Source organism: Grammomys surdaster, unplaced genomic scaffold, assembly GCF_004785775.1.
Source record: "Grammomys surdaster isolate TR1022 unplaced genomic scaffold, NIH_TR_1.0 63, whole genome shotgun sequence".
Lineage (NCBI taxonomy): Eukaryota > Metazoa > Chordata > Mammalia > Rodentia > Muridae > Grammomys > Grammomys surdaster.
The window spans coordinates 30,318,047-30,330,323 of record NW_021604565.1 but is presented as its reverse complement, the minus strand read 5'-3'; the positions used below and the strand labels follow the sequence as shown (position 1 = coordinate 30,330,323).

The following is a 12,277-nucleotide window of genomic DNA, read 5'->3' as shown; positions in this document are numbered from 1 at the left end:
CAGCCGCTGAGAATATATACTCATACACTGATCCTGTAAAGGCCCAGCCGCTGAGAATATATACTCATATACTGATCCTGTAAAGGCCCATTTTTTTTTCCCAGCACCCATGTGAGGTCGTTCACAACCACCTGTAATCCCAGCTCCAGGGGATCTGATGCCCTTTCTGACCTTTTCAGGTATCTGCAATATTGTGAGCACACCCCATCCTACCCCAACACACATATATACACATAATTATACAACAATTAAAATACAGCATAAAAATGAATAGAAAGAAAAAAGCATAAATCTGTAAACAGAAGAGATGTAACTGTAGAGAGCCAGAAGGAGCTGACCTCCGACCACGCACACACACGCACACGCACACATACACACACACACATACACACACATATACACACACATACACGCAAGCACAATCTGAAGCCCAAGCCCACTCTCCATAGCTTCAGGAACCACTTTAAAAAGAATCTTACCAAATATTCTACCAGGAAAATAATCCTTCTCAGGAGGTGGTAAGCAATGGTTTTGTGAATGAAGCACAAATATTGAATCAAAGTTCTAAAACGACCCCTTCAAAGGCTCACAACAAATCAAGACAAAATAAATATCTCTCTCTCTCTCTCTCTCTCTCTCTCTCTCTCTCTCTCTCTCCACTTCATTTGTTTGTTTGTTTGTTTGTTTGGATTGTTCTGAGAGAGTATCTCATGTAGCCCAGGCTGGCCTTCAAGTTGCTTTGTAGCCAAGCATGCCCTCGAACCCTAATCCAATCCTCCTGCCACAATATCCACAGGCCTGTGCCAGACATCCAGCCATCTGTTTGACGAGTCACAGGGAAGCTCTAAGACTGTAAGCATATGCAGGAAGAACACTTCTCTCAGAGCCGGGCATACCATATGCTATATGCTAAAACAGTATTTACATAAGTAAAAGCAGTAATGTCCTGCATGTGCATGGAGCTGTGAACCATGAGAAACGACCCCAACAATACCTGTGACAGGATGTATATGGTGGCTCACACCTGTAACCCTGGGTATTTAGGAGACTGAGGCAGAACTGCTGCAAATTCAAGGTTAGCCTGGGCTACACAGTGAGTTCCAGGTATCTCAAACATAAATCATAACAACAAAAGTCTATCCCTGTAACTCAGGAAGACAGTATCACACTCATTTGCACTTGTGAATTGGCAGTTCCCCGGAAAGGCTCCACCCACACTTTCCGGAAGATGTTGCAGCTGGATGGATTAGAACTAGTGACAGTGCAGAGATGGAATGTTGCAGATCCAGGGGTAAAGTTATCTTCGGCTAGCTTAGTCTCTTTAGTAGCCATTTATTATCTACCCCTGTATCTGATCTAACACCTTTCTAATACCTGGTAAAACCTCTGGGATTTGCTAATTAACTAAGTTGTCAGGAGACCATTAGCCTCTGCCAGCCCGAAAGCTCAGAGTCCTCATCAGCACCTGACACTTCTAACAGAGATTCTCCTGACTTGCTCCAACTCCCCCACCTCACATCCCACCAACATCCTCAAGGGATGCTGTTATTGATGTTTGTCTTCTGTTCTGTCACCCCAGAGTTTGTGTAGGTGCTTCTGTCGTGGAGCATGTCATTCCTGAGCTGTGGACAGTCATCTTTGACTCAGGGCAAATTGTCTCTTATTTCTTTTGTGCTTTGTATTGACAGCAGACATAGAAGGGAAAACAAAACAAAACAAAAACAAAAAACAAAAACAAAACAAAACAAAAAAAAACAACCAAAACCAAAACTAGAGACTTGTTCAAGTTGTGTCTTAGTAAGGGACAGAGAACACTTGAATCTAGATCTGATTTTTTTTTAATACAGGGTTTTTCTTCACAGCCCTGGCTGTTCCAGAACTCACTGTGTTGTATTTTATAAAAAAAGAAAAGAAAAGGAAGCTAGGGATATGTTTGGTAGAGGGAGGTATGGTGAGGTGGAAAGGGTACCTATGCGGGCCCATGCTGAGGCATCCCTTCCCCCTGAGGTACCTGCCATATAACAGATACAGTATGGAATAGTGTTTATTTAAGGCATGGGGAGGGGAGTTGAGGGAGTAGAGACAGAGAAAGGCGGGGGGGAGGGAGAGTGGGGAAGGGAAAGGAGGGGACAAGCAGCCCCTTTTATAGTGAGTCAGGCATACTTGGCTGTTGGTGGGTCCTAAAAGGAATGCTAATACACTGTGTAGACTGGGATGGCCTCAGACTCAGAGATCCACCTGCTTCTGCCTCCTGAGTGCTGGGATTGAAGAAGTGCTACCACAACTGCCTGGCTAGATTGATTCTGTGTGGAGAGCTGTCCATGACATCAAATGCTGCAGAGTTGAATTGTCAGTATTCTGCCGATTTTGTGGCCATATAGACTCAGAAGAAGAAACTACTTATGTACCACACAGATATATACCGATATAAATACAAAGGAGACCCACAGAAGAGCCTACAAAAGACATCCTCATTCTCTTGCTTGTACTAAGTCAATGTTCTTTAAGATAACACACTTAGAGGCAGGAAATGTGTCAGAGAGTTCTACCAGACTAGAGAGTCAGTATCAGTGTACGCAGGGCATAAATCCAGAGCTTCAACGTCTGCATAAAGACTCTGGGCCTCTAAATCTCTTATGTCATCCTGGAGATAAGGAATAATGCAAGATCAACACAGGAAGGCCTCAGTGTCAGCCTTCCTTGGGGCATTAGACCTGTGATTTTTTTTCATTTAGCTTCCTCGGGAGCTTTTTCTCAACAGGCCTCCTAAACAAAGAGCCAAAGAGAGATCACAACAAATCTCCAGCTGATCCTCTGATGAATCAGAAAAACACCCTTCTTACTTGCAAAGTGCTTTTCCAAGAAGCTCCAAGAATTTTTAAAAGCAGGTCATTATTTATCTGCACACTACACCCAGGAGTTTGAGGCCTCTAATTGCCTTACAGGTGAAGAAATGAGTCCACACAGTTTGGGGGAGCTTGCAAAAGATACACAATGACTCACAGGACCATGTTGGTTGCTATGCCAACTGCCTCTCGATTTTTCTTGGTAAAGGCCAGAGACATATTCTCCATTCTGCATCTGCTGTCTGTCCCTGCCATCCCCTTCTAATGAGGGTTGAATGTTTTCTGACCCCCCCCTCCCTCCACAGACACGAGTTCACACTTTACGACAGTGGGTTCTCACACTACTGAACACATTGTTCTTCCCTTCACCTCTGGCCCCAAGATCCTGCAGGGTATGAATGAATAGTGCTATTCAGATGGCAACAAATAAGGGAAAGAAAAGAAAGTACAGCTTCCAGGTAGGACTGAGAGTCTCGGTTGAGTCAGCAAATGAGAAACAAGCTTCCTGTTCTCCTCATTCACTGTGCACCACTGACTCACAGCAGAACTATGCAGCCAGAGAGCCAGCACTCAAGGCTGTAGCCACTGTTCACTGTGGAGTTATAGACAAAGCATGTGACTTCTCGATACCTTGGCTTACAAAACACATCTCACTGGGTTGTTAAGTATCCTGTGTTGGCTCTTATTAGTTATTTCATATGTATCTCGTTATCATATTTTGCCAGAAGCATCATCAATCTCCCATTAACTACATATCTCTGTGACTTCTTAAACTCAGTGTATAGTCTTGAATCAAGGAATGACTGTAGTGGGCTAGCAACCTGCACGGACCTGGCCATTCCCTTGTTAAAAGATTAGAATGAAGGAGAGAATGTCAGGCTAAATCCAGAGAATCCTATAAGGCAGCCCTCGGTCACTCTAACCAATCTCACCACTTCTATGTATTACCCAAACAATTAACTAAAGGCAAAGAGCTGCTTTAACCGAAAGAACCATCAGTCCATCTGGTTCGAGCTTTCTGTACGTCAGTTTTTAGAGATGGGAAAAAGGAGACAGAATGGATTTGACTTATTTGCCCTGTTATCCTAGCTAAGATATAAACCTTGCCTTCTTGTCTGTTAACACAATGGTTCAGTGTGCTACCTAACAACATGATAGGGACTGCAGCTGCTACCCTAATACTCTACCCAGAACAAGCCCACTGGTGACTAAGCTGGCCTGGACTGCAGAGAACCTTGTAAGTCATTGCTGATAACACCAGACTGCATTCATCCTTGAGAAAGACATGCAACCACCAACCCGAGGCTTGTTAGTTCTGGGAAGCTCTTTCCTAGGAATAAACAGACTCTTGGCAATTTTAGCTGAGAGAAAAATATGAAGACCTATTATGAAACATCATTAGACAGTTAAAACATTGTCTCTTGTAATTCCTATATGCCAGATGACCCACAGGCTGAGATTATTACACTCAGAGGAGGAAGTTGATCCTCAGAGTATACCCGAGAACCACCAGGAGGGCTTGTTTAGACAGGGAAGGTGTCCCCTAGCCTACTCTTCTAACTAAATTGGTCAGAGTGGCCCCAGTATTTACATTTCTAACAAGTACCTCCTTGTGCTGCTGCTGCTGTTTTAGCTAGTTTGTAAACACCTGGGCTGAAATCAAACCAAAAGATGCTAGAAGATAGGGAATCGGGACACATGGGCCACAAGGGAGGCTGAGCAAGCAGATCTCTGCTGGGCAGGGTGTGGTGAAAGACATGACCACCCCGCCCTGCTTTTATATTCCTAGGTTCTTGGCTCCTTCCACACACCAGCAGGGAACACTGGGTCTAAGGCTCACACCTTGCAAAAATCACAAAAAACTGACTCCATGGTCTGGCTTAGTGTGAGTTTTAGCAATACTGTTCCTTTCGTGAAAGAGATCTCCCTACCTACTTGCTAATGATTAGCAGGCAGTATCGGAGAGTTCATGCCTAGAACCCCAGCTTGCAGCTGTTGAGGAAGGCAAGTTTGAGGCCAACCTGGGATATGTAATGACACCTGTTCTCAAACAAGCAAACAAGCCAACGACTTGATAATTAGTTAATTAAAAGGAAGAAGTGGGAGCACGTGTTGCTGGAGGGAAAGGATGCATGCTGGGAAAAGCCTGCTTAAGGGTGACCAGGAGGCCAGCAGTGATCAGGATGTAAAGTGAATAAGTTAAAAGAAAAAAAAAAAGCTACAGAGAGGTGTGCCTGAAACAGCAGAACCCAAGTACAGTCATTTCAGGGAGGGGCTGGGACACCTAACTGTAGTGTGCACTTCCTGTCTACTGGTTAGGAAGGCCTCATACTCAATCAGGACCCAAGTTTCCTGACCTGGAAAATAAGGAAGCTAACTGGATTTCTTTCACAAATCTTTGTACTCTCCAACTTCTGTTTTTGTGGATTCCCCGATGAATCTCCAGGGAAAAGTCTTCCCTCACATGATCAAAATAAAACAGAGCACTTGGGGCACATTTTGTACTGAAAAGATCAACCACAAACCACAAGACTGGGAACCATGTAGCACCAAACATTTCCTCTAGCTTCCAAACACAGATGAACAGAATTCAAAGGGAAGCTTGTGCTAATAGGCAGGCTGCAAACCACCATCTAGGGTTACAGCCTATCTATTTTCAGTTCATAGGCCACTGGAGCTGCCACAGTGCCCCTAGACTTGGGTGTCGCACACTTATTATACCATTTGAACACCTGGCAAGGCTTCTCTGAGTTTAAAAATATTACTTCATAAACCCTTAAAAGTGATATCAGGAACACTTGCAGCTATGGTTGCTTTTGGTTAAGGGGCAGTAAAAAATTTCACCAGTGTTCATGCATCTGACACTCATACCAGGCAGAGAGACAGATGCCCAAGGTGGGCTAGTTTCTATAGTCACTGTGGTGGTTTGAATGAAAATGGCCCCCAAAGGACCATAGAAAGTGCCACTATTAGAAGGTACAGCCTTATGGGAGGAATTGTGTCACTAAGGGTGGGCCTGGAGGTTTCAGATGTAGAACTCTCAGCTCCCTCTTTAGCATCATGTGCCTGCATGCTGCCATACTTCCCACCATGAAAATAATGGACAAAACCTCTAAACTGTAAGCCAGGCCCACTTGAATGTTTTCCTCTATAGGCATTGTTGTGGTCATGGCGTCTCTTCACAGCAATAGAAACCCTAAGGCAGCCACTGTAACTGAAAGGGGCGTTTCTTTCAAATAAAATGTTGGAATCTCTGTGTACAGGATGTACACACAAGTAAAGGTTAAAACCAAATCTAGCGGGTATTATTTTCCCTCTCTATGATCTATTTTAGCTAAATGTGCTGCCCTCGTTTCTGCCTATCTCCATCCTATAGAGGATAATGTTCTCCGTCAATTCACCACATTCATGCTTGCCTCTCCTTCCTTCCCTGGTAGCTTGCCAACCAGAATAGATCAGTGTCTCCGACTCTTCCAGGACCTTCTTCCTTTAATGCTGATGTTTGTCCATGTACCTCTCTATATGTACTCTCCTTTGCATTAATTCTCTTTTGTTCAACTTACTACAGAACCTGTGAGTACAGAGTCACTTCTCTAGCCATGCTGGCTCTTGCCTGTGATTGGATGGCCCTGGAAAGTACAAGCAGGAGGGTCAGGAAGGGGTTCAAGGTCAAGCTCTGCTACACGGACTACAAAGCAAGTTTAAGGTTGCCTGGGTTATATAAGGTCTTTTCTTTCTCAAAGAACATAGGAACAAAGAAGAGGAAGAGGAGGAAGGGGAAGAAGAAGGGGAGGAAGGGGAAGAAAAAAGGCAGGGGGAATGGGAAGAAAATGAGAGAAAGGGGGGGGGGGGAAAGGGGAAAACACTATTTCATTCTTCTATCACCTTGTCTCAGTGTCCAGTGCAGGGTTAAAGGTAAGAAGGTCCAGGCTGCCATGTTCCTTTGAACCCAGGAAGAAGCCAACCATGCAGTACAGAATGCCAAGGCCTAGTCTCTAGGTCTGACCTTTTTGTGGTTGGTAATGCACCCAGGTGAGAACAGGCCATCCTTGAGAGGTTGCAGTTCCCATTTTTCTATGATGACAAACACCTGCGTGTTAATTTGGTTTCCCCTGGAGAAGTGTGTCACATGATCCTTTCTTTAATGCAGCCCCTCTGTTCCTTACAGAGTTTGTCTGCAGTGGGGTCTTAGCTTTCCTTGGCTTCTACCTGCTGTCAAGATCCTATGTGGTGCAGATAGCAGGCACCCATGCTGGCAGAGAAGGCCCACAAGCAGGCAAGACACAGCCAGAGAGAAGGAGTCAGACCAGAAGACTGACAAAAATTGGTAGAAGGCCATTAGTTGGTTTGGTTATATGAATGGTTGTTAGGCAAGATAGACACCCTTAGAGGGAAAAACTATTAACATACTAAGTGTCTGAAAAGGTGGCATGGAAAGCTGGCACAGGACACACAGAAATGAGAATATGAATCCAAACACAAACAGTGGTTCTCAACCTTGAGGTCACGACCCCTACAGGGAGGGCCACATATCAGATATTTATGTCATGATTCATAACAGTAGCCAAATTACAGTTATGAATTGCAGAAACAAAAAGGATTTTATGGTTGGGAGTCACAACACGAGGAGCTGCATGCATTCAGGGTCAGAAGGTTGAGAACCCCTTGTCTAGAAGACACTTGGATGAAGTTAGCTGAGACATGGCAAACACCTACGTATGGAGAAGAAGAGTTGCCAGGTGATTGAATTAGTCATCAACACTTTGCAAGGAGCAACACAGACCTCGGAGAACTTAAAACTTCTCACGAAGTCTCAATCTTTCTTGGTGTTTGTTTTGTTTTGTTATTGGTGATAGAATCTCATGTAGCTTAGGCTGGTCTCAACTCATTACGTAGCTGAGGAAGACCTTGAACTCCTGATCCTCCTACATCCACTTCCCAAGTGATAGGGTTACAGGTGTGTAACACCAAGACCATCCTTGGCTTGCTTTAGAAAAAAACGTGCATGCAATGGATTTGCCGTCAGTGCTGGAGACTAAACATAAGGCCTGGCCTGTGTATACAAGTACTCCGCTACTGAGCTACACTGTAGCCCCATTTTTCTTTTTATGTTGAGTCAGAATCTCCCTAAGTCAGTCAGACTTGCTTTGAAGTCACTTTATTGCCTAGGCAGGCCTTGTCCTTGTGATCCTCCTGCCTCAGCCTCTCAAGTAGCTGAGATTTCAGGCCTGTGCCATGGGGATTGGTTACACTGTCTCTTGCAAGAGTATTTCCAAAGCCAAGCGTGGTGGTATACACCTGTACTCCCATTTCTTAGGAGGCAAAGGCAGGAAGATCAGGAGTTCAAGCTTATCCTCCCTCCCTTCTACATGCAGAGTTCAAAGTCAACCTAGGCTACATAAGACCCTGTCTCAAAACAAAACAAGACAAAATACATAAAAGTACTTCTGCATGGTTGCCTTGGTTATATTAATGGTTATCTATGTGTGTGTGTTATATGCATTTATATCTTTCATATCTTTTTCCATTATTTTGTAAGTATTCCACACACTCCCTTTTTTGTATAATTTCCTAGTAATTGACGGTGAATGAGTAGGTTTTCATTCCTGTTGGTGATTATATAACGAATCTGAAAACGTACCAAGGCCTATTTAGAGCCCCAAGAATGCCTAGCATGGCTCTAAACACCTGTGGCTACTTTTCAAAAACAGCACTCATTAAGCCAAAGACAGTATCTTCTAAAGATAGCCAGGCAAAGATCTCATCATCTCTCAGCCACATTCTCCTGACAGCTGTCATTTGGACTGGAGTGACATTTGGCCAGATCTAGAAAGTCGAAGTCTGTTAATTAGGCTAGCAGAGGCAAAGTCGGCAAGCTGGACAGGGACTCTGGGAAGTCACTGAGATTCTAACAGGTCTTTGAGAGGCTTTTCTCAATTGAACATCACTCCACTACTGTACACATCCCCAGCATCTTTTCATATTTACTTTATTGCATGCAAGATGCCAGGATGCAAGACTAAGTCGACAAGCCCTTAAGCTGCACACCAGAAAGAAATGATACTTGTGTTCTGAGATTTCGCAAGCTGTCCTGGATCCTCAAAGATGCTTGCTCAGGCACCAATTTCACGTTGGGAGTTCTGTTCCTTGGTGATCCTTGCTGCCATCACAGTTACAGCTGTCCTGAAGGATTCTGATCAGTTGACTCATTTGTTGTTCCCAGAAACTAGACACCTGCAGATCAGCCCACATTTATGAAACTAATAGATTCTCCACAGATGATATAACAGAATTCAGGGACATGGAACTAACCTCAAAAACAGTTTCTAACTTTCTTTTCTTTTCTTTTTTTTTTGTTTTTTTTCGAAACAGGGTCTCTCTGTGTAGCCCTGGCTGTCCTGGAACTCACTCTATGATCAACAATATGTCAACAATATGTATCACTGTTTGGTCTAGACTCTAGACCAGGCTAGCCTCGAACTCTCTTCGAACTCAGAAATCCGCCAGCCTTTGCCTCCCAAGTGTTGGGATTAAAGGCGTGCGCCACCCCCCTCCCCCCGGCAAAAACAGTATCTTTATTCTAGGGACAATCTGTAGCAAGTGGAATTGGTCCAGAGCAAGCGTTGTTCAGACTGAAACATGAAGTTTAACGAAGTTAAGCATACAAAGGGGACTGGGAATGTAGCTCAGTGGTCAAGCACTTGCTTGGCATGTGCATGATTCTGGGGTTGACCCCAAAACAACAAATCCCAGCAAGACAAAGAACAAGCATTTGATTTAGGATGACAACGAAAAACAATAGTTTGTGTGTGGCTTATATAATGAGTTTCTAGATGTAATTTAGAAGCCACGTACAACTGAACAGTGTCCATGTTCAGAATGGCAATACGCTACGGTCCTTCCTCGACTGCTGTAGTTATTTCTAAGCTTCTGCATTTGTCACCAACACCACACTGTTTCCTGAACTTTCTTCTGACATTTTATGTTACCTGTGACTGATAGCAAAGCTCTAATCCAGGCCAAATTCAGCCCATTAAACTTTCCATAGCAAATTTTAAGCCAATGTGGAAGTTCTGCACATCTTGTTGGACACAGCATTAGTTGGTTTGATGGGCTGTGTTGTTTTGGTTTGGTTTGGTGAGACAAGTTCTTATGTTGCCATATAGTCAACAATATGTATCACTGTTTGGAGTCCCTCATGTTCCTGTTTCCACTTCCCAAGTGCTGGATTACAGAGGTGTACTACCTTGCTCAGCAGCAGATTGCTCTTTTATGTCTGCCTGTGGTGTCTATCGTGACCTGACAATAAACTGTTTTGGAAGTGCATCATTTTGGGTGAGTACTACCCTCTAGAAGGGCCGAACCTTTCGATCAATACTTGTTCTGGAGTCTTTGAATGCATGACCTAAGGGGTTTGACTGTGACCATGATTATAAAAAGAGGCGTAAAAGTTTGAGATGGAAGCAGAGCATGGGGAAGACACAGCCACAAGCCCATCACTGGTGGAGGATGAGGCAGGAGGAGAACCTTTCTAGACCTTCAGAGCAAAAGCACAAGAATGAAAAATCTGCAGTGAGAATGAATCCAGCCTTGATAACAGCATTGACTTTGTACTTGAAGCCCTGTGTGCTTTCTTCTTGTTGCCCCTAAGTCTTTATTTTCTACCCCAAGGCCATTCTAAGCTTCTTTTGGTTTGTCATATGCACTGGAGTCAGTTCTACAGTTAATAGCAGTCTAGTTCTAACAGAGTTTCGGCTAGAGCCCTCCAAACAGACTGGAACCACAGAGTGCTAGGTAGGGCTAAGCTTTATCCCGTCACTCCCCTTGTCACTGGGACTTTTGCGTGACTAGCTCCACCCAGAAGGCGTCTATTGATCCCACACATTCTCACTCAGAAGCCTATTTGGAGTCTGTGAGGAACACGGGATAAGACCAAATGAATTTCACAGTTAAAGGTTCCATTTTTTACATTTACAATTTGTTTTTACTTTCTGTGTGTGGGTGTTTGACCTGCACGTTTGTCATGTATGTGTTCCACATACATGTCTGTTGCTCACAGAGGCCAAAAGAGAACATCAGTTCCCCTAGAACTGGAGTTACAGAAAGAAGGTTATGAGCTGCCATGGACGTGCTGGAAATTGAACCTGGGTCTTCTGGAAGAACAGCTGGTACTCTTAACGATAAAGCAATCTCACTAGCCCCAAATTTCACATTTTATTAAAGGAATATTTTATTCAATTGTCTTCTACCAATATGTGGGCTTTTGTTAGTTGTATATACTTAAAGAGTCATCTTCAACAGCCAACACAAGGGCGGCGGGAGGCAGGGTCGATTGGGTGAGCAGCCATTCCTCAGGGGCAAGAATTAGATTGCTTACATCTTGCTATCATGTTCACCGTGATCAAAAGCAGGCCTCATAGGGTCTCAGTATATATAAGCTGATTAAAGGTAAAAAGCATTTATCAGAAAATCCTTCTCATGGTAAAATAGGAAAAAGAATGCTTCCAGGCTTCCCTGTTCTGCGGTGTACTCAGATCCACCAACCAGAGGAAAGCTGTCACTAACCCCGTGTCTTGTTGGTTGCTACGTGAAAAAGACAGTTCTGTTACTACATCACCCGTCCTGAGATTTAAAGGTCAACAGGAAAAGAAATATGTTTTTGATGTTGTTATCACTCCCAGCAAGAGCAACCTCAGAGGAAGAATAGCCCCATTCTGTCTTCCCGCTTATACAAGGGCTATTTACCATCTCGAGTGGCCTTTTCTCTGTGCCAAGTGCATCACAATATCCCTTTCATCAGTAGCTTGCCACAAGCAACAAGTGACAGAAATATCACTGTCCCAGATGAATATCAACACAGGCTCAGAAGACCTGGAGACTTTTAGGAGCGACTTGACCACTTAGCATAAACAGTGGCACATCTGAGTTGAAGGCCAGAGCAAAACCCTGGAAAAGCCTAGAGAGGTTTTCCTTCACAAAGCCCTGGGAAATAGCTCTTCACTTTAGGCTTGGTCCAGTAACACTGCAGACCAACTCAAACTGAGAAGTTTGGGATGCTCAGCAATATTAGACACAGCAAGATAGGAGGAACTATACTGCATCTGATACATATTGTTATAGGGTTTTAGGGTCTAAATCGTGACCTATAGAGTTTGAGATATGGCTCAGAAGCTAAAGGCACTTGCTGACAAGCCTGACAGTATGAGTTCAATCCCTAGAATTCATTCAGTAGAAGGAGAACTTTAGCCAGGCATGGTGGGGCACACCTTTCATCCTAGCACTCAGGAGGCAGAGGTAGACAGATCTCTGAGTTCAAGGCCAGTCTGGTCTACATACTTCCAAGACAGCCAGGGCTACATAGTAAGACCTTGCTTTGAAAAGCAACACAACAAAACAAATAAAAAACAAGAGAGACAATGAAAGAAAGAAGA

The 12,277-nt window shown here is 43.9% G+C and overlaps 1 protein-coding gene across 2 annotated transcripts in view; it reads right to left on the bottom strand.

Annotated features, from left to right (window-relative positions):
• Positions 1–12,277, bottom strand: part of Deptor (DEP domain containing MTOR interacting protein) — a 140,936-nt gene that overhangs the window by 114,431 nt on the left and 14,228 nt on the right. The window lies entirely within an intron of this gene.